We start from the raw sequence: 24,685 nt of genomic DNA, 5'->3' as shown, positions 1-24,685 counted from the left end.
CGCGCCTATAATTATCCACTTACCTTTAAAGTGTCGGCCACCTCTTTGGCCTTTCCTGATAGTAAAATTTCCTTACAGTCAATGTCATTTTAACCACCTCCAAATAAATTTTCTACCTTATTTCCGATCACTGCTTGAGTGAAGATGTTTTCCTTAAAATCAGATGGGAAAGAAAAAAAATTTCCATTTTTCCATAAGTTATCCCCTCAGTCTTTAGAGGTTAATCACTGTCATGACTGACTCTCAATCATAATTAGAACATCTTTTATCTTAAGTCCTAATTGCCCTGAACAATTTCGACCATTACTGGTTCGATCCATACTTTCTCGTGGTTTAACACGTGCCCCACTTGGCAACATTATAATTATGTCATATTTCCTTTATCAACATTTTTATTCTTGAGAATTTTGAATATTACCTTTCTCCTTGTAAAACCTCTAAGGTTATCCTTCAATCATCCCTCCTGTATTCCCTAGATACAGGGCATATCAAAATACCATTCACTATTACTAGAACCATTGTCTATATACTTCTGAAAATTTCTCCACTGATCCTTAAAGGTTGTTGTTATCTTAATCATTTCCAATTCATACTGTCAAAACTCATACTATCCCTATTAAGGGTGAAATGCCAACCTTTATGCATTCCCCTAGGATTCGTTTTAAGTTACCGATGTTCTATCCTTAATTCCACCTCTAAAAAGGTACAAGCATCCTTCCATGGATAAATAAAGTCATATATCCCTGATAAGGGTATCTTGTTCAATCATTTCCACCACGATAGTCTATACCTAACTTCATAATAGCATCCTTATTCAAATTAAGGTCAATCCATATGGCCTCCAAAAGATAACAACGGTTATCCGCTTGTCTTTCCTGATTTGGTAATGATCACATGGATGATCTGGAAGATATTGGTCGTGTTCAACGTGAACTTCTTCTTAATAAATCCTTATTTACTTTTGTTGTTTATCTCAACAGTCACCTCAATGTTGGTATATCTTTCATACCTGGCGTCTCCCTTCCTGGGTATCATGCCACCGGTCTTACACTTCACATTCTTGAAGGTCACTTCCTTCATCCAATTTTCCTAATTTCTTACTTCCTTGTCTCCTCAGTCTATCCGCGTCTCACTATTTATCCTTCGAACTATCTCAATGTTTCCTCGAATCCTCCCAACTTAAAGGGGGTACAATATATGTATCTCTTATGCCTTCAACCATCAATTTTAACTCATGGTGAATCATCCTCATCCTGACAATTACATACTTTTCTATGTCTATTGCTACGAGTCTTTAGGGTTTCCTCATACCCAACTCCCTTATCATACCTCAAACTCTATTGCCTTTATATTCCTTTCCACTTCAGTTTCTTTTTATTTTCCTTTCTCTTATCATTATTTCATGAACTAACACAACATAAGTATTGATTTCAAACATCCCGTCATTCTGGATTCGCGTCTTCAGAACGAATCTTAACAACTTTTACAGCTTAGATTCATAATTCATCATACTCGTCTTCCTTTGTTTTGGCTCTAAAGCTTTTACATTATCTCCATAACCTTGGGAAGTACTTTCCTGAAAACAATTGACTGAACTTAAATCAATTTATTATAATCTCTTGCTCCGTGCCTTCCTTGGCCTTTCACCAGCGGGTGGTCTCTCTCTTAGGAGGGTGAGTGATACAAACAGTCTTTTGTGGTTCATCAATCATTTTGAATCTCAAATGATTCCTATATTTCCTTTAGCCAGGCTCTTGCCTCGGCTGGGTCAGCCTGTTCCTTGGAACTCTGAGAGCTTAGCGATTTAAAGGTCCTGAAAGAATTTCTCACCTAACTGTCTCCTCAGGGTGGTGGTTGGGGATAATAGTCTAAGTTCTCTTTAGACAGGTCCATGAATTGCCGTATAGGAGTACCGTCTCGGGTCTCCTTTCCTTACTCGACTTTCTGTTTCCTTAGTATGAAATGTTCCATCCTACTCCCCATAATTGGGGTCATCTTTTAATTTAAAATCCTCATTTTCCACTCCATTATGTCATGGGTTCCTTCTATCTTGATGGCGACCTCCCTGACTATCACGTTCAGGGTTTGCTCTAAATCTTATTCCTCAAACTATGGCTCTCATCTAAGTTCTCATCCTTACGCTCTTGAACTTTTGGAACCCAAATTCTATAGGAATACCTCATTATTCCCTTATCATCTTTCTCAGTATTAATCTCATATTTATTTGTTGGCTCTCTGCCTTCATTCATCACCTTTTTCTGGCACAATATGCTCTTTTCCAATAATTCGGTCTCTATTGCAATTTCAAACAGCTTTTCGGTACCGGCTCCGGTTACCTTCACTACTATTTCCATTTTCTCAAAATCTCTTATCACTTCTCCCAAAGACATTATCATCTTGAGTCTCTCCTTTTTACTAAGGGCATAAGCCACCATATTGGATTTCCCCGAATGATAAAGAATCTCCCAATCATAATTCTTGATTAGCTCTAACTGCCTCCTCTGGAATATGTTGAGCTCTTTCTACGTGAAAATGTACTAGAGCACTTATGGCTTAGGTAATTCTCGCACTTCTCTCCATACAAGTAGTGCCTCCGATCTTTAGGGTAAAACTATTGCCACGAGCCTAAGCTCATGGGCGGGGATATCGAATTTCATATTACCTTAATTGTCTTGACGCAGACGCGATTATCTTGCTGTGCTATATAAGAAGCACCCTAATTTCTTATGCGAAGCGTCACTTACAAATCACAAAATCTCATTTTCCATCCGGCAACGCCAACATAGGGAACGTCACCAACCTTTGCTTCGGTTCTTAAAAGTTGTTCCCACATTTCTCTGTCCATTCGAACTTCTCAGTCTTACGAGTAAGCCGCGTTAAAGGGGCTACTATCTTTACAAACTTGAACGAACCTCCGGTAGTGACCGGTCAATCCTACCTCTGGTAGTCGACCAAACCATGGTCATCAATTCATCAGTGGTCCTTTATCCAATCCTGTCAGGATTCTCCATGGGATCCTCCTCAACAACTATCCCTTCTAGGACAACATCCTCAACCGCTAAATCCTCAATATCAACATCATCCGGTCCTGCATTAGGACACTCTATCGGATCCACAATCCGATCTCCAATTAGTAATAAAATATCATCGCGATGTTGCTCCTCAACCTCAGGGTTCGGAGTCCCGCTACCATATACGATAACGAACTACGCTCCTATCACGATATTTATAAGGGTTCCCATAAGGGTTTTAACTGTCAGTACTACGTTAGGTAGCCCGACTATGAACTTGGCAAGAGTTCTTATTATCTTTGTGAACTTATTATCTTAACGTCACATCATCTCTGAGGTTTATAACGCTTAGCTCTGATACCATTTCTGTAACACCCCCAGATCCGGGGTCGGGGATCCGGGTCGTCACGGTCTTTCTTTCCACAATATCACTTCACTTAATTAATAATAAATGATCTTATGCTGTGACCCCACACTAACACACACCACAACCCGTTATAGTCTCAGAGATGAAATTTAAATAGGTACAAGTCTTTGAATCCACAATTTAAAAGTTATTACAACCCAAAATGATTACTTGATAAATTTACAGTTAATTGCCATTATCTGCCACAAGTTATAATTATACATAATTGATTCTCAAAAGTAGATGGTCTGATCTACAATAGATCTACCTCTGCAGCTATAGCAGCTACAACATCAACGGGAAGACGCGGGACGCTTCCCACGCGCTTACGCTGGGTCTGCTGGAGTCTGGCCATCTTTCCTAACTGTTGTTGTGTGATGAAGAAATAAAGCAAGGGTGAGCAGCAAGCCCACCAAAATAATATGTATAATGATTTACAATATATGAGCCTACTCATAATACTCATGAAAGTCTTGATCAAAAGAAATGAACCAAGTTTGATATCTTAATGCGATGAAGTCGCAAAATATTCAGTATATATACATATATACTTTTCAAAATATTGGAAGTCTTCTTCCATGCATAATATACACAAAATCCCAGTGTATAACTATATAAAAATATCGTTGCAAGGTGATCTCATATATCTAACCTTGTCTCAACGTTTTTCTGAAAATCTTTGTCATTCATAAGACAATTATTAATTAGATATAAGTTTAAAAGATGAGGTTACCAAATACCCCAATATACTTATATCTTTCCCAATACTACTTGAACTACCACCATTCAAGTTATAATCAGTTTCAAAAGTTCATCCCACTGATGAGACCACAAGATAAGACTTGAATAGATTCAATCTTTGAAATATTATTGAATGAAATAAAGTTACGAGATACTTTATTTAGTCCCGATATATATATATCCACATATATATATCTCTTAAACATTTCCTGGAACCTCTGTTATGTAAAGTATGAACAGAGTTTAAAACATCCAATGAATTTTGGAAAGGAAAAGAATTTTGGCATAAACCCGATATCTTGCTGATCAGGCAAAGATACCAATAAGTAACCTTTTCTACTAGTAGATGGACGAATTCCCCACTGGTCATCACCCTGGTCATAATTAAGACCTATGCTGGACTGCCACTCAGCCACTTATGCATTTGATGGACTCCCACTGAGCCACTTACACAATAATAGACCGTACCCCGGCCTGTCGCTTATGCCGACTCAATGAGATGGGCTTACTTCCCGAACGTTGGGCAAGTAATCAATTCATTTACCAAATCTGCAACCTCGTTGCGAATATAAAATACACCACAGAGCCGGACTCCCCAGGTTTTTGAGCGAGTATTTAAATCCCCTTTTAAAAAGGAAGATCTTAAATATAAAAATGAGTTTTGGGATCCGCTCTGACTTTTAAAAATCATTTTGAAGACTCGAAAACACTTTAAAGAGTGTTTGGAGTAAGACTGATTTAATGAAGTAAATCAGTCCCCAGAATATTAGAAAATATCTGAATATTATTAATTAAATAATATTCCCATAAAGAATAATCTTTATAAAAATAATTGAAGTAGAAGTATTAAATTTATACTTGAAACGAGTATTAAATAACCCAAGATATACTTATATGAAAGTATTATCTTTATTTGAATAATCGAAAATAAGTTTGATTATTTACACCTTATTCTTTAATAAAATAAAGAATATATCACAGCAAATAATCGGAGTCATAGATCCTCAAATGAATATTCAAATAATATTCAATAAATAATATAAAAGAGTCATAAGCCCTCGAATGAATATTCAAATAATATTCAATAAATAATTAAAAGGAGTCATAAGTCCCCGAATGAATATTCAAAATAATATTCATTTAAATAAATAAAAGGAGTCATAAGTCCTCGAATGAATATTCAAAATAATATTCATTTAAATAAATAAAAGGAGTCATAAGTCCTCGAATGAATATTCAAAATAATATTCATTAATAAAATAAAGTTTAAAGTTATCGAATAAACCTTATTCGATTAATAGTTTGGAAAACTATAACCATATATATATATATAAATATATATATATATATATATATATATATATATATATATATATATCCATATCCATATATACAAGATTACTCGGGATCCTCGACTCCCGGTTTTAGAAAATATTTTCACCTTTGGGTCCCTATACTAAGGGTATATGCAAGATACAACTATCCTCTAGCATAGGTATTATCAAATAACCAACAGATATAAATTTCAAGAATATGAAACAGGCATGCATATATACCATATCACATGCTACAATATATCGCAAGAATTTGCTAATAACAATCATGCACTATCGCAAGATAATGCATATACATATATTTACATCACAACAACAGTTATAACTGGTAGAAAACTTGCCTGAGCGACTGGGGTTACGAATGGCTCGGGACGAGTCTGGTAACCTATAAACAACAAGTAAGTTGGAATTAAACCAAAGTCACTTGTAAATCTATACTTTAACTAACTTAGACTCTAACGCTTGTTTTGCGCTCACTAATTCGCTTAAGTCACCCGGGTACCCTCGGCTCCACCATTTTTAATAATTTAACCTTTACGAGTTTTAAGGCGATTCCTTCGCGAGTGTCTTACCAACTGCCTAACACACTTACCATAAATGTTTCATACATTAATTAACCCTTTTTGGTCTTTAACCTATGTTTCAAAGTAAGGCGAGGGGAAAAGTTTCGTTCGCGAAACGCCGTTACTTAAAACGGTCGTTTCTCCTAAACCGTGCATCGGAATCGAACGAACTACATATCAAAACGAAGCTCGTAACATGAGCTATCTAAACATGGCAGTGGTCATAATCTAGCAGGGGGTTCTCGGGTCCTAATGCTATGCACAAAAACAGTCTAAAGAAAATCGGACGTTACGACGGCTATGTTTACGCGATTACCCAATTTTAAACAACTCCAAATCATCTCACAATCAACCCACAATCACAACCCAATTCAACCTCAAATCCAACATACAACCAACATCCATCCTCATCACATCATAACAACCCCAACCAATTCAATTTAATCATTCATACTTATGCTTAAACTTAACTTTAATCATACTTAAGTTCCTTTATATCAAAACCACAACAATTACCATTCCATTTCACTACCATTCCAAATCCCAAACTCTAAATCATAACAACAAGCTACAATATCAACCCACTAATCAAAATCATCTTATACTATATAGGAATCTAGGGTTTGGAGATGGTATACCTTCCTTGAAGTGGTGGGTGGAGCTAGGAAGCCTTAAGAAGCTTGGAGAAGTCTTAAGAATGCTTGGATCTTCAAGAAAACCAAGAAAAGTTCAAGTTAAAAAACTTGAAAACACTATTCATTGTCTTCTTCTTTGATTAAATGAAGAAGATTGAGAAGGAATTGATGGCTTAAACTCATGATATAGCCCTAACTAAGCATGAAGATGATTAGGGAATTTACTCACCAATTTAGGAAGCTTGGATCTTGAATTTTTGAATTCTCTTGCCTTTTGAATAGTGAAAAGCCGTGAGCAATGAAGAACAAAGCCTTGGTTGCTTTTGATTTTTGATGAAAATGATTTTACTTGGCTTGGTTGCTTGGTTTTTGTGCTTGTTTTAGTCAATTACCTTCTTGCCCTTGAATTTGTGTGGTTACAAAGCCACCACACCTCCTTCCTTCCCATGTCATGCTTATGTCACCTTGCACATGTCATAATGCTCCCACTTGTCCACACCTTGTGGTTTGATGATGTCACAGTCCCTGGCTTCTTGTACAAGCTTGTCTCTTGGTCACTTATTTGTTTTACGGTTCGCTTATCTTTCGTTCTTGTTTATCGTTTGAGGATCATACCCGGGATCTTATTACTTAGGTTCCCTTAACCTTTCTCAATACATTATATTCCTTTTTATGATCCTCTATTATAATCCTTTAATTTAAATCCTTTTTATCCTGTTACCTTATACTCAATTCTCTCCGTATCTTGTGGATTTCCGGGAAAAACCAAAGTGTTCGGAATTGGATTCTGACGATCTTTACATACACTTATATACTTCATAGAGTACTAATAATATCCCATAAGATCAATAACAGAACCCCTACATAGCGAGGCATGAACAGTTTTCTCATTCAGCAAAAACACTATTCATAAGGGTTTCAAAAATTTCCAAAAAAATTGGGGTTATTACATTTACATACACTTATATCCCATATAAAGTACTAATAAAATCTTAGAATATCCATATCAGAACCCCTACATAGTGTGGCATGAAAAGTTTTCTCATTCAGCAAAAACACTATTCATAAGGGTTTCAAAAATTTCCCAAAAATTGGGGTTATTACAGTCTCCCCTCCTTAAAAGGATTCCATCCCGGAATCAGATAGAAAGTGAATAGGGATACTCTCTTAGCATTGCACTTTCTAACTCTCGAGTAAATTTTCCCACATTGTGGTTCTACCATCAAACTCTTACTAGTTTGATAACCCTTCTCCTAAGCACTCGTTCCTTTTTACTCTATACCCTTCCTGGTTGCTCCATATAGGTTACGTCTGGTTGCATGTCTATGCGCTCATATGCCCCTATTTGTCTGGCATCCGAATTACACTTCCATAACATTGATACGTGGAACACGTTATGAACTTGCTACAGGTTCGGGGGTAGGGCTAGCTCATATGCTAACTTCCCAAACGTCTTAATATATCCAAGGGTCCAACAAATTGTAGACTTAGCTTTCCTTTCTTTCCGAACCTCATCAATCCTTTCCAAGGGATACCTATAACATTAATAGGTCCCCTATTTCATACTCTTTATCCTTTCGTGTCAAATCAACATACTTATCATGACCATCTTGGGCTACTACCAGCCGTCCTCTGATTAGATCTATCATATCCTTGGTCCTTTGGACTACTGCGGGTCCGAGCATCTTGCGCTCTACAACTTCATCCTAACATAAGGGAGATCGACATTGTCTTCCCTCAATGATCTCATAAGGCGACATCTCGATAATGACATATGATCTATTGTCGTAAGATAACTCAATCCGAATTAAGTGATCATTCCAAATTCTTTCAAGTCTATTGCACAGACTCTCATTATTGCTTTTAACATTAGAGCTTCTGCTTCTCAAAACCCATTCTTTTCCAGTTCGTAATCGCTACTACCTTCCGTTCCTAATATTATACTGGTTATACTTTTGCTCGTTAGCGTTCTATAACCTTTTAATAACCACGTCAACCTTAGTATCACGAATGTGTTCCCATTCCGCATACTACCACCACTTTATTACTCCTTTTTCAGTTGCTTCTATTTTCCAAAATTTGATCAATCAAATAGAAGTAAAGGAATTTGTTGAGAGATCACTAAGATCATGAACACTTGTTATATCGCATAGTTAGTACAGAAGGTGGCCAGCCTTTAGTACTTGACAAGCAATTAAACAATAGCTGGTATCCTACTAGGCTTCTATCACACAGATAGATAGTCATTCGGCAATACCTCCCCTTTCTGGAAGGGTTGTTCTTCTCAGCTTACATGAAATGAAAAGAAGAGAAAAGAACGAACTGAAGAGAATTGTATATATGAAAAAAAAATATACTGCCACAAAATATCTGGCTTGGAATCTACCTCTGAACTATAGAGGTTTGTCAAAGGAGAACAAAACATATATGTATTTATATCAACATCAAGTATTATAGCATCGTATTTCCCATGCCTAAATATTTCTATTCCGTTCATCATTCTATGGACCCATGCTCTTCCTTGAGCTTATACACAATCACCTTTGAAACTCCCTCGACATCGAAAATCGAATCTGGGATCTCATTCTAGACCTCATCGTTACTAGAACCCATTTCTATACCGCAACCTTCTTCGTATAATAATACGACTCTCTATTGATAAGAAAGAATAAATATTCACTAGGTAGATACTCTACTTAATTAGTCTATCAATGATAACTTATACACTACCACGACCCGATTAGTGGTACTCAATCTCAACATCCATTCCAATACAACTCTCACGATTGTAATCAGCTCGTTACTCGCAGAATCATTGCTGCCTTACTATGGTCCACCACTGACCCACTGTCATCATTCACTTTCCATGAAATCTTAATAGCTAACCATACGGAGTCCATACATGTCGTATCAAATCCTTCTAAGGAGGTAACATAATCACCATTCATGATTCATGGAGTACACTCCTGATTCTGACATACATACATGACATGAAGCAGATAAAATTTGCAGAAGAGTTTCGCTCAAAGCAACGATAGCAGGTTAATACCATTCTTAATCATATGACTTCAATAGAAGACTTAACTCAAAGGTTTGTTTAGTCCTTTTTGAAATATGGTCCTGGCTTATCTCAAGATAGTATCTTCTGAGATAGATAGCCCACTCATGGCGATTACACGAATTAAACCTTTACTAACTACTATTACGGCTGGGTATTGCACAGTCATCAGAAGGAATGTCAATCTTCCAAACCATAATACAACCTTCAGCTTTTAACCATCATCACTGTATCCTTTGGCACAAGCGCCTACAATTATCCTTTTACCGTTAAAGTGTCGGCCACCTCTTTGGCCTTTCCTGGTAGTAATAGTTCCTTACAGTCAATGTCATTTTAACCACCTCCAAATAAATTTTCTACCTTATTTCAATCACAGCTTATGTGAAAATGCTTTTCTTTAATATCTGATGAGTAAATAAAAAAAATATCACCATTTTTCCATAAGTTATTGCCTCAATCTTTAGAGGCTAATCACTGTCAAGACTGACTCTTAATCATACTTAGAACATCTTTTATCTTAAGTCCTAATTGCCCTGAACAATTTCGACCATTACTGGTTCGATCCATAGTTTCTCGTGGTTTAACACGTGCCCTACTTGGCAACATTATAATTACGTCATATTTTCTTTATCAACATTTCTATTCTTGAGAATTTTGAATATTACCTTTCTCCTTGTAAAACCTCTAAGGTTATCCTTCAAATGTTCCTCCTGTATTCCCTAGATACAGGGCATATCAAGATACCATTTATTAATACCAGAATCATTGTCTATATACTTCTGAAAAATTTCTCCACTGATTCTTAAAGGTTGTTGTTACCTTAACCCTTTCCCAATCATTCTGTCAAAACTCATACTGTCCCTATTAAGGGTGAAATGCCAACCTTTATTCATTCCCCTAGGATTCATTTTAAGTTACCGATGTTCTATCCTTAATTCCACCTTTAAAAGGTACCTGCATCCTTCCATGGATAAATCAAGTCATATATCCCTGATAAGGGTGTCTTATTCAATCATTCCCACCTCGATAGTCTATACCTAACTTCATAATAGCATCCTTATTCAAATTGAGGTCAATCCATATGGCCTCCAAAAGATAACAATGGTCATCCACTTTTCTTTCTTGATTTGGTAATGATAACATGGATGTTCTGGAAGATATTGGTCATGTTCAACGTGAACTTCTTCTTAATAATTCCTTATTTACTTTTGTTGTTTATCTCAACAGTCATCTCAATGTTGGGATATCTTTCATATCTGGCGTCTCCCTTTCTGGGTATCATGCCACCGGTCTTACACTTTACCTTCTTGAAGGTCACTTCCTTCACCCAATTTTCTTAATTTCTTACTTTCTTGTCTCCTCAGTCTATCCGCGTCTCATTATTTATCCTTCGAATTATCTCAAGGTTTCCTCGAATTTTCCCAACTTACAGGGGATAAAATATATGTATCTCTTATACCTTCAACCATCAATTTAACTCATGGTGAATCACTCTCATCCGGACGATTACCTACTTTTCTATTTCTATTTCTACGAGTCTTTAGGGTTTCCTCATACCCAACTCCCTTATCATTCCTCAAACTCTCTTGCCTTTATATTCCTTTCTCTTATCGTTATTTCATGAACCAACACAACATAAGCATTGATTTCAAACATCCCGTCATTCTGGATTCGTGTCTTCAGAACGAATCTTGATAACTTTTACAACTTAGATTCATAATTCATCATACTCGTCTGCCTTTGTTCTGGCTCTTAAGCTTTTACACTATTCCATAACCTTGGGAATTACTTTCCCGAAAACAATTGGCTGAACTTTAATCAGTTTATTATAATCTCTTGCTCCGTGCCTTCCTTGGCCTTTCACCAGCAGGTGGTCTCTCTCTTAGGAGGGTGAGTGATAAAAACAGTGTTTTGTGATTCGTCAATCATTTAGAATCTCAAATGATTCCTATATGTCCTTTAGCCAGGCTCTTGCCTCGACTAGGTCAACCTGTTCCTTGGAACACTGAGAGCTTAACGATTTAAAGGTCATGAAAGAATTTCCTGCCGCATTGTCCCCTCAGGGTGGTGGTTGGGGATAATAGTCTAAGTTCTGTCTAGACAGGTCCATAAATTGCCATATAGGAGTACCGTCTCGGGTCTCCTTTCCTTACTCGACTTTCTGTTTCCTTAGTATGAAATGTTTCAACCTTCTCCCATAATCGGGGTTATCTTATACATTAAAAACCATGTTTTCCACTCTATTATGTTATGGGTTCTTTCTTTCTTGATGGCAACCTCCCTGACTATCACACTCTGGGTTTGCCCTAAATCCTATTCCTCAACTATGGCTCTCATCTAAGTTCTCATCCTTAAGCTCTTGAACTTTCGGAACCCAAATTCTATAGGAATACCTCATTATTCCCTTATCATCTTTCTCAGTATTAATCTCATATTTATTTGTTGGCTCTCTGCCTTCATTCATCACCTTTTTCTGGCACAATATGCTCTTTTCCAATAATTCGGTCTCTATTGCAATCTCAAACAGCTTTTCGGTACCGGCTCCGGTTACCTTCACTACTATTTCCATTTTCTCAAAATCTCTTATCAACTCTCCCAAAGACATTATCATCTTGAGTCCCTCCTTTTTACTAATGGCATCAGCCACCACATTGGCTTTCCCCGAATGATAGAGAATCTCCCACTCATAACTCTTGATTAGCTCTAACCGCCTCCTCTGGCGTATGTTGAGCTCTTTCTACGTAAAAAGGTACTAGAGCTCCTATGGTTTGTGTAAATCTTGCACTTCTCTCCATACAAGTAGTGCCTCCAATTTTTAGGGAAAAACTATTGCCACGAGCCCAAGCTCATGGGTAGGGATATCGAATTTTATATTCCCTTAATTATCTTGACGCATACGCGATTACCTTGTTGTGCTGTATAAGAAGCACCCTAATTCCTTATGCGAAGCGTCACTACATTTCACAAAATCTCATTTTCCATCCGGCAACGCCAACACAGGGAACGTCACCAACCTTTGCTTCGGTTCTTAAAAGTTGTTCTCGCATTTCTCTGTCCATTCGAACTTCTCAGTCTTACGAGTAAGCCGCGTTAAAGGGGCTACTATCTTTACAAACTTGAACGAACCTCTGGTAGTGACCGGCCAATCCTACCTCTGGTAGTCGACCCAACCAGGGTCATCAATTCATCAGTGGTCCTTTATCCAATCTCGTCAGGATCCTCCATGGGATCCTCCTCAGCAACTATCCCTTCTAGGACAACATCCTCAACCGCTACATCCTCAATATCAACATCATCCGGTCCTGCGTTAGGACGCTCTATTGGATCCACAATCTGATCTCCAATTAGTAATAAAACATCATCGCGTTGATGTTCCTCAACTTCAGGGTTCGGAGTCCCGCTACCATATACGATAACGAACTACGCTTCTATCGCTACATTTATAAGGGTTCCCATAAGGGTTTTAACTGTCAGTACTACGTTAGGTAGTCCGACTATGAACTTGGCAAGAGTTCTTATTATCTTAGTGAACTTATTATCTTAACGTCCCATCATCTCTGAGGTTTATAACGCTTGGCTCTGATACCATTTCTGTAACACCCCCAGATCCGGGGTCGGGGATCCGGGTCGTCACGAGTTCCATTTCCCTTAATAACACCCAATCTTAATAATTACTCAACTACTCTGTACTGTGACCCCACAATAAACACACACACCACACGTTATAGTCTCAGAGATGAAATTTAAATAAGTACAAGTCTTTGAATCCACAATTTAAAAGTTATTACAACCCAAAATGATTACTTGATAAATTTACAGTTAATTGCCATTATCTGCCACAAGTTATAATTATACATAATTGATTCTCAAAAGTAGATGGTCTGATCTACAATAGATCTACCTCTGCAGCTATAGCAGCTACAACATCAACGGGAAGACGCGGGACGCTTCCCACGCGCTTGCGCTGGGTCTGCTGGAGTCTGGCCATCTTTCCTAACTGTTGTTGTGTGATGAAAGAAGAAAGCAAGGGTGAGCAGCAAGCCCACCAAAATAATATGTATAATGATTTACAATATATGAGCCTACTCATAATACTCATGAAAGTCTTGGTCAAAAGAAATGAACCAAGTTGATAACTTAATGCGATGAAGTCGCAAAATATTCAGTATATATACATATATACTTTTCAAAATATTGGAAGTCCTCTTCCATGCATAATATACACAAAGTCCTAGTGTGTAACTGTATGAAAAAAATATCGTTGCAAGGTGATCTCATATATCTAACCTTGTCTCAACGTTTTTCTGAAAATCTTTATCATACATAAGACAATTATTAAATAGATATAAGTTTAAAAGATGAGGTTACCAAATACCCCAATATACTTATATCTTTCCCAATACTACTTGAACTACCACCGTTCAAGTTATAATCAGTTTCAAAAGTTCATCACATAGACGAGACTACAAGATAATACTTGAATAGATTCAACCTTTAAAATATCATCAAAATAAAATGAAGTTATGAGATACTTCATTTGATGCAAACATTATTTTGAAAACTTGACCCTGCCAACACTCAACAATCGCCCAACCGTAGCCTTTCTATCGAAGTGCTTTGGGTAGTGTTGCAGAAATATCCAATTGGATGATGAACTCATTACGGGAGTTTACCGCGCCAGGAAGACCACTTACGATGATCAGTCGTAGTAGTACAACCCCACCATTTTCTACATGTAGAGGAGAACCTGTCGGATTTACTTGTCAACCGAACACTGAACTCCTAAGGAATGGACCGCCTTAGCGGAACTTCCAGGCCATTTGGGCCAATATAATAAGGCTGGGCCGGCGCTACTCGACCACTTACGCCACTCCTAGTTCAGATGAAATCCATGACTCTGAAACGTAAAGCTCGTTTCCCCCTTTCCCCAAGTAGAAACTTGTTGATACGGCTCCACCAAGAAGTCGTACCTAGTTGGAAAGGAAAACTCACCGATATTTCCCAGGCGATGCCTGTTAATGGATTAACTTGTTCCAAGAATTTTACTTCCCGAATATTGGGTAAGTAATCAAAAACTCTTTTACCAAGACAGCAACCTTGTTGCGAATATAAAACACACCATCGAGCCGGATCCCCCAGGTTTTGAGCGAGTATTTAAATCCCCTTTTTAAAAGGAAGATCTTAAATATAAAAATAGTTTTGGGATCCGCTCTAACTTTTGAAAATCATTTTAAAGACTCGAAAACACTTTAAAGAGTGTTTGGAGTAAAACTGATTTAATGAAGTAAATCAGTCCCCAGAATATTTAGAAAATGTCTGAATATTATTATTTAAATAATATTCCCATAAAAGATAATCTTTATAAAATAATTGAAGTAGAAGTATTAAAACTTATACTTGAAATGAATAGCAAATAATCAAAGATATACTTATACGAAAGTAATATCTTTATTTGAATAATCAAAAATAAGTTTGATTATCCACACCTTATTCTTTAATAAAATAAAGAATATATCTCAGCAAATAATCGGAGTCATAGATCCTCAAATGAATATTCAAATAATATTCAATAAATAAAATAAGCTGAGTCATAATACCTCGAATGAATATTATAAATAATATTCATTAAATAAAATAAAGGAGTCATACATCCTCAAATGAATATTCAAATAATATTCAATAAATAATGTAAAGGAGTCATACGCCTTCGAATAATATTTGAAATAATATTCAATAATAAAATAAAGTTAAAGTTATCGAATAAACCTTATTCGATTAATAGTTTTAAAAACTATATCCATATATATATATATATAAATAAAAATATATATATATATATACTCGGGAACATCGACTCCCGGTTTAGAAATATGTTCACCTTTTATCCCCTATACTAAGGGTATACGCAACTACTTGCTTATTTCTAGCATATGTATTATGCAACTATAAGCATTGAAATCAACAGATAGATAACCAGATTACGAAACAGACATGCATATATACCATATTAGCATGCTCCAATATATCGCAAAATTTGCTAATAACAATCATGCAATATCACAAGATAATGCATATACATATATTTACATCACAACAACAGTATAACGGGTAGAAAACTTGCCTGAGCGACTGGGGGTTACGAATGGCTCGGGACGAGTCTGGTAACCTATAAACAACAAGTAAGTTGGAATTAAACCAAAGTCACTTGTAAATCTATACTTTAACTAACTTAGACTCTAACGCTTGTTTTGCGCTTACTGATTCTCTTAAGTCACTCGAGTACCCTCGGCTCCACCATTTTTAATAATTTAACCTTTACGAGTTTTAAGGCGATTCCTTCGCGAGTGTCTTACCAACTGCCTAACACACTTACCATAAATGTTTCATACATTAATTAACCCTTTTTGGTCTTTAACCTATGTTTCAAAGTAAGGCGAGGGGAAAAGTTTCGTTCGCGAAACGCCGTTACTTGAAACGGTTGTTTCTCCTAAACCGTGCATCGGAATCGAACGAACTACATATCAAAACGAAGCTCGTAACATGAGCTATCTAAACATAGCAGTGGTCATAATCTAGCAGGGGGTTCTCGGGTCCTAATGTTATGCACAAAAACAGTCCAAAGAAAATCGGACGTTACGACGGCTATGTTTACGCGATTACCAATGTTTAAACTACTCCAATTAACCACCAACCAATTCATAACCATCAATACAACAAAACTTCACCTAAACCATACCACATCAGTCCATAATCTCCAAGGTTTTCAACTCAAACAACCACAATCAAGATCTATGAACTATAATCAAGCTTCAATTACTAAAACACTTCCAAATCAAACCAAACTACTAATAATCACAATCCATGCTTCTCATTTCACAACACCAACCATTAAACTTACTAACAAATAAAGTAAAGGCTAGGGTTTAAAGTTTATACCTTCCTTGGGAGGTGTTAAGTTGCTAGGAAGCCTTAGGGAGCCTCCTACAAGCTTGATCTTTCCAAAAAAAAATCAAGAACACAAAGTTAGGCTTTGAAGTTTCTAAAAGTCCGATTTAAAGAACTGTAAAAATGAGGGTCTTACCATGATTATTTGGACGAGACTTGTGAACAAGAGTTGTAGGCCATCTCAATACCTTTCCAATGAGCTATAGAACACAATATTTGAGTGAGAAATGAAGGAGATACAGCAGTTTTAGTGTTCTGATTCTGTTTTGGCCGAGAGCATGAAGAACAATGCCTTGGTTTCTTTTTGATTTTGATGAAAAATGATTTGCTTGGCTTGGTTGCTTGGTTTTTGTGCTTGCTTTAGTCAATTACCTTCTTGCCCTTGAATTTGTGTGGTTACAAAGCCACCACACCTCCTTCCTTCCCATGTCATGCTTATGTCACCTTGCACATGTCATAATGCTCCCACTTGTCCACACCTTGTGGTTTGATGATGTCACAATCCCTGGCTTCTTGTACAAGCTTGTCTCTTGATCACTTATTTGTTTTACGGTTCGCTTATCTTTCGTTCTCGTTTATCGTTTGAGGGATCATACCCGGGATCTTATTACTTAGGTTCCCTTAACCTTTCTCAATATATTATATTCCTTTTATGATCCTCTCCTATAATCCTTTAATTTAAATCCTTTTTATCCTGTTACCTTATACTCAATTCTCTCCGTATCTTGTGAATTTCCGGGAAAAATCAAAGTGTTCGGATTTGGATTCTGACGATCTTTACATACACTTATATCCCATATAAAGTACTAATAAAATCTCAGAATATCCATATCAGAACCCCTACATAGTGTGGCATGAAAAGTTTTCTCATTCAGCAAAAACACTATTCATAAGGGTTTCAAAAATTTCCCAAAAATTGGGGTTATTACATTATATCTGCCCTATAATATCTCCGGAATGATTCCCGGGTTTTATCTTAAATCCCGACCGACTCTCGGTCTTATATAATACGTCACGCCTTAAAGCGAAATAACATTTCACGATATATACTTATCGTACAACATCGCTATATTATGCGAAAATTCAACAACTACGTATCATGACAAACATGGTATTTAAGCGATGATAGTAAAAAAATAATTTCACAACACAACGGTAAAAATGGAGTTGGGTTTGTAAACTTGCCTGGGTATCTCGAGGTGGAGGATGCTCTAGGTTCCGCTTGGAAATCTATAACCATAAACATATTTCATTTCGTTAGGTTCCGTCCTAACTTATGGTAACTCGTACTCATGTGCTACTCATTATACACCCTCTGAACTCATACTACCCTTAACATTTCTTTTAAGTCATAATCACTTTATGGTCACTTCATTTTCCTAAGTATCTTGAGTTCATTCTCATTATCGTTGTCGGCTCCGCTTAAAGATTCTTACGGTTTCTACTCGCGCGGTCTCGACTCCGACATTTTTATAAAATTGAGAAATCATTATTTTTACTTGAAATTTTTATGAAAGTTAGGAAACTCAATATTTTACTCTCTGTAAATATTTTAAGATTTGTGAATACATTTAAGTCTATCCTTTATATTTTCAAAGTTCGTAATTCGTAGCAGTTTTTATCGCGTAAATCACTTTTACTAAAACGACCATAACTTTTGATCTGTAAATTGAAATCAAGCGATTCAAGCGCCTAAACGATCCTTATAATATTTTCTATTTTAAAAAAAGGTTAATTTTCAAGAATCTACAGTTTACAACTTCGGGACCTTCTGCAGAAACTTAAAGTTACGGTTTGTTGGTTTTAACAAAGTTACGTTTACGATCGGGGTTTCGTTTACGCCTTAACTATCAACACAACCACCAACAATCATCATATCATCATTAACACACAAAATCCTCTCAAGAACATCATGTTCTTGAGGCAAAAACAACCAACCTTAAGTCTACTTAACTTAATCATCAAGATTTCATCAATAACACTTAGTAAGCTAGGTTTACTAACACCCACTAAATGGATCTTAAACATGAACCTTAAATAAAGTTAGGCCAAAGATTTTTACCTTTCTTGAAAGCTTGAGATGTGTTCTTGAGGATGGTGGAGGCTTGAAGTGCTTGGTATGATTTTTAGAACCTAAAACCACCATTGAAATCAAGAAACCAAAGAGAGGTTACTATTCACACTATTCTCTAGGGATTTCTTCAATTTATTCCACCCATCAAACCTTGATAAAAAGAGATGAAATATTTTTCTTACCTTAGTTTAGTTGCTAGGAGGCTTGGGAATTAATTGTGTGATTTTACAAGAACTAGAGCTTGGAGTTTTGAATTCCAATTCCCTTTTTTTCTTCAAAATAGCCGAATGGGAGCTTGGTGAGGGGGGGGGGGGGTATTTATAGCACTTGGTTGCTTCTCTTGGATGATTTCTAGGTTGCTTCTTGGAAGGTGACTTGATATCTTTGCAACTTGATCTTTATTCTTCCTAGGATAGCATTAGGTTTATTCCTTGTCTCCAAATCCATGGACATATCTTTGTAGCTTTCTAGCTTACAAGCTAAACTACAAGGTTAGATCCTTAGCACACTATCTGCTAGCTAGCTTGGTCATCCTAGGGTTAGCTCACTATTTGATGAATTAACCATGGTTACTTACTTACCATGGTTTAGTTAGTGCGTTACGTTTAATTAATCTTTTACGCGTTCGCTCGGTTACTTAAACGTTCTCCGTAATACTTACCCGTAAGTGGTTCGCAATGAAATTCCTTTCGCATTTATTCCTTATATTTTTATTTATCCTACTTGAATATAAATCCATAGGATTTTAATCTCGTAATTATATTGTGATTCCCGTAATCCTCGATAAGTCGTAAATACGGTCGTTTTTTAAAGTTCGTTTTCTTCGAAAACTAATAGCGTTTACACTCATTTGGTACGTATTGTCGTAATATCGATTCCGAAACTCATTTTCTCATGCACTATATAGTGTGGGCTCAAAAGTTTTTCCCGTCTGTCAGGGTTACTATTCATTAAACATTTTACAAGGTCTCAAAAATTCGAGTTATTACAATTGAAGCAAGCCTTAAGAAGAATGAATATTCATTTTGATAAAATGGTCAAAGAGTTTGGATTTATTTAAAACGAAGATGAACCATGTGTTTTCAAGAAGGTTAGTGGGAGCTATTTGACATTTCTAGTATTATATGTAGATGACATATAACAGATATGGAATGACATACCCTATTTACAAGCTGTCAAGACTTGGTTAAGAAATAATTTCTCGATGAAAGAATTATGCGGCGCTACGTCTATATTAGGGATCAAGATCTATAGACATAGATTGAAGAGATTAGTCGACCTAGTCGAAGTACATACATTGATAAAGTACTACATCATTTTATGATGCAAAAGACAAAGAAAGGATATGTTTCGATGTCTCATGGGATAGTGATCTCAAAAGATAGTTGCCCCCTAAATCATTAGATGATAAGGACTGTTTGAGAAAGTTCCAGATGCATCAGCAATTGGATCTATAATGTGTATAATGAAATGTATTTATCCTGATGTTTCGTATGCTTTGAGCATGACAATCAGATACCAGTCTAATCCAGGTGAGGTCACTGGATAGTTTTCAAGAATATTCTTAAGTACTTAAAGAGGACTAAAGATTTATTTTTGGTGTATAGAGAAGATAGGAAACTGGTTGTAAAGGGTTACACTGATACTAGTTTTTGAACCTAATTTTTGGACAGACAAGGATGATTACGAGTTTATGTCTGTTCTGTGTTTTGTCTAAATATAATTGATGTTAGCTTGGACAGTTCACAGCAAGAACATTGATGATTCTATGGAAGCCGAATATATTGATATTTTTTTGAAACAGTCATGGAAACTGTTTAGACATGTCCTTAGGCAATATCGCCTTATTAATGACATTAATGATTAAAGATATATAAATTTAAAGTGCATAGTAATGATAGTGTTGCAGACCCACTGATTGAGGCTTTGTCGCAGCAGAAGTACGATGGTCATACTAGTTCCATGAGTATTAGATACATGGGTGATTGGCTCTAGTGCAAGTGGGAGATTGTTAGTGTTTGTGCCCTAGAGACAACACTATGATGTTTAAGTTTAAGACATTAGGATTATTAATGTTTATGTTTTATTGATTATTCCCTTTATAGTTTATTAATTCTTAATTTACAGCGATATAAATGTTAGATTAATAAATATCCTTGGAATATGATATGCAATTTTATATCTCTAAGTACGTGACTTAGAAATGAGATTATGAGAATAGTATCAATATTCCTAAAGGTCCCTAGTCAGGTATTATTATTAAGGGACAATAATAATGCATTAAGACTGGTTTGTTTTTTGACTGATGATCACATCTCATTGATCATAGGTATAGTGATACCAAAGTCAAAAACACAAGCAGATGCATATGTACATGGTGCTGGACAGACCCAATGTGAGATTCTACATGTCTGTTGTGTCATAAGTAATTCTCACAGTGATAATGATTTAATGGTCCTTAGACCTGAAGTCATTATATATCTATACGAGAATTAATATACATTGATTCCATTAAAAGTTATCCTTGACCGGGTAATGATAAAAGTGGACATTGGGTATATTATGAATCGTATGAGAAATATGAATGATATAGATGGAATTTAACCCTCCTATTTTAGGAGTGATATTATTGGCCTCTTGTGTGAGCTAGATTATGAATGCGTGGCCATGCTCAAATGTTAATTTGATATGATAGTCTACTCATTGATCAAGGAAACATGGATTAAATATTGATGAGGATGACACATTACATGCCTCTAGTTTAATCTATAATATTTTGTTAAAGGGATTATATTACATTGTACATTATTCACGAAAGGTTTAATCGATCACCGATTCAATTATTATTACTTGGGTAGCAATGATGTATTACTAGATGTCACTCATTATTTACGATTTTAAATTAGATATAAAATTCGTTGCCAACGTAATAATAACCTATAGGGTCACACACAAATTATGCTTGAAGGATTTAATTTAAATTGGATTTAAATTATATTAAAGTAATTCGAATTATTTATAAAATTAATTAAGTATGACTTAATTAATTAGATAAATATTGATATTCGAATTTAGTAATATTAATTATGAAATTCATTTGTTAAATAATTAAGTGTGACTTAATTATTATACAAATAGGAATTTCGAATTAATAATAACTCCTAATTAGTTAAAAGTTATAATTCTTTTTCTACTCTATATATAATATCTCTTGTGTGGCTGATTTGGTAAGCAAGACTTTTACTAAAACCCTAGCCACCAAGAGAGAAGATGGAGAGATCAAGGAGAAACGAGTTTGTGCTAGTACATATCCGATCCTTGAGTTCAAGCATTCGTGTGGATACCGATAGAGCATAGATCGCGAGAGCGGGATACGTGGTGATTGAACAAGCTTTGGATCTCCATTAGTCAACCAATTTGTAAAGCTTCTTAAGGTAAATAATCAGATCTACGAATTGAGTATCTATTTTTCTCATGGATCCTGCGGTGGGTTTTGAAAACTCTGATTTTTCACGTTTTAATTATTGTTTTCGTTGCGTTTATGTGCTCGAAACCCACCAAGATGAACTATGCAATGACATTTCAACCAGAATTATTAGAAAAGATTAGAAGATGTCAAGAAGAGGTGATGAGTCAAGAAGACGACAACCTAACGGGAGAAGAAATCACAAGTCAGAAAGATGATAAAGGAATTCTACGATTTTCATCAAGAATCTGGATACCTAATGTTCCAGAATTAAAAGAAGAAATACTACGAGACGCTCATAACTCGAGATATTCCATACATCCAGGAAGTACAAAAATGTATCGAGATCTGAAAAAAAAACTTTTGGTGGTCAAATATGAAGAAAGAAATAGCTGAGTGGATGAGTAAATGCTACACGTGCCAACGATTCAAGGCTGAACATCAACGTCCCAGCGGATAACTGCAACCATTGGATATTACAGAATGAAAATGGGAACATTTATCAATGGATTTCGTGGTAGGACTTCCAAGGACCAACGCAAATCATGACGCAATTTGGTAATTATCGACAGATTAACCAAGTCAGCACATTTTCTCCCAATCAACGAAAGATTTTCACTTGACAAATTGGTGCATTTGTACCTTAAGGAAATTGTGATGCGACATGGATTTCCTATATCCATCGTATCTGATCGAGATCCACGTTTCAATTCAAGATTCTGGAAACAGTTTCAAGAAAGCCTTGGCACTAAATTGAACATGAGTACCACTTATCATCCGCAAACAGACGGTCAAAGTGAAAGAATAATTCAAACAATTGAAGATATGTTACGAGTCTGCGCAGTTGATTTTGAAGGCAGTTGGGACGAACACTTACCGCTAGTGGAATTTTTTTACAACAACAACTATCACGCAAGCATTGAAATGCCACCTTATGCAGCTTTGTATGGAAGGAAATGCAGATCATCTGTATATTGGGATGAATAGGTGAACGCAAAATTCTAGGTCCGGAATTGATTCAGCAGACCAAATAAAAATTAGAACTTATCAGAAAGCGACTCGAAGCAGCATAAAAACGACAACGCAAATATGCAGATCAAGCCAGAAAGGATATGGACTATCGGGAAGGAGAACACATGTTATTAAAAATATCGCCATGGAAAGGTTTAACCAGATTAGGCAACAAGGGTAAACTGAAGCCACGATATGTTGGTCCATTTGAAATATTGAAGAAATTCGGGAAAGTTGCGTGCGAGTTAGCCTTACCACCTCACATGCAATATATTCATAACGTATTCCACGTGTCAATGCTTAAAAGATATAATCCTGATTCTAGACATGTAATAGAATATGAACCAATAGAGATTCAACCTGATTTGTCTTATGTAGAACATCCAATACCAATTCTAGATCGGCAGGAAAGAGTATTGAGGAATAAGTCTGTACCTTTAGTTCGAGTTTTATGGAGAAATCCGATGGTTAAAGAGTCAATCTGGGAATTGGAAAGTGAAATGTTAGAAAAGTATTCTCAGTTATTTTCTTAGCGAGATTCTGAGGACAGAATCCTATTAAGGGGGAAGGATGTAACGACTGGGAAATTACGCCTGTATTATATGATAATAAAGATAAATTATATGTTATTATGTCATTTATGTGTACTTAAGTATAAAACCCTAACCGCTATGTGCTATCTGAGTTCCGTATTGTCAGGATATTTTCCGGGTATTTATCAGATATTTTATCTAATATTGTTAGATATGAATACAACACAGGGGGGGTGAATGTGTTTTGGCTTAAATGTATACTTTTTGATCGACTTTGGGTTTAGCAGTTGGTTGTTATCAATGATTTTATAGAACAGATGTTAAACATAAATAACAATGCAAATATGTAAAACAAAGATCTTCAAAACTCACTTAATTTTATATTAAAAATCAAGCAGTGTTTTGCTACAAAATCTTTAAGTTCTTGGTTTAGAACTTAGCTTCTTTCTGGAGAGAGAATACAAGATTTTCTATCTTAATTCGTACTACTGACTAAGGACCTGTGTTAACTTTATAACTCAGTTAACTGCTGGTTTACATAGTGTGTAATAAGATATGCTATTAGCTTTTCTAAACTGTTACTTGTCATTTCTATTTATAGAAAAACAGATCTTCCATTTCTGGCTTAGCATATCTTTAGCATCCCGTGTTCACTTTAATCTTCCTTTGTCAGTTAATCTTTACCATTAATCTTGCACATCTCTCAAGCTGCTTTTTGTAGACTTGTCAATCCAGCTATGTGAATTGTTTGTTGATTTGCAACCTTGGATATTGAATTATTCTGCAATTCTGTACTTAGAGAAATTTCTTCACTTCGAGATCTCCAATTAAGCTGTAGAGAACTCGACATCTCGATAGGCATGTTGGCTTGTCGATATCTCTGAAACTTCATTGTTGACTTGACTTAT

The sequence above is a fragment of the Apium graveolens genome, chromosome 11, assembly GCF_009905375.1.
Source record: "Apium graveolens cultivar Ventura chromosome 11, ASM990537v1, whole genome shotgun sequence".
Lineage (NCBI taxonomy): Eukaryota > Viridiplantae > Streptophyta > Magnoliopsida > Apiales > Apiaceae > Apium > Apium graveolens.
Note: the sequence above shows the minus strand (reverse complement) of the source record.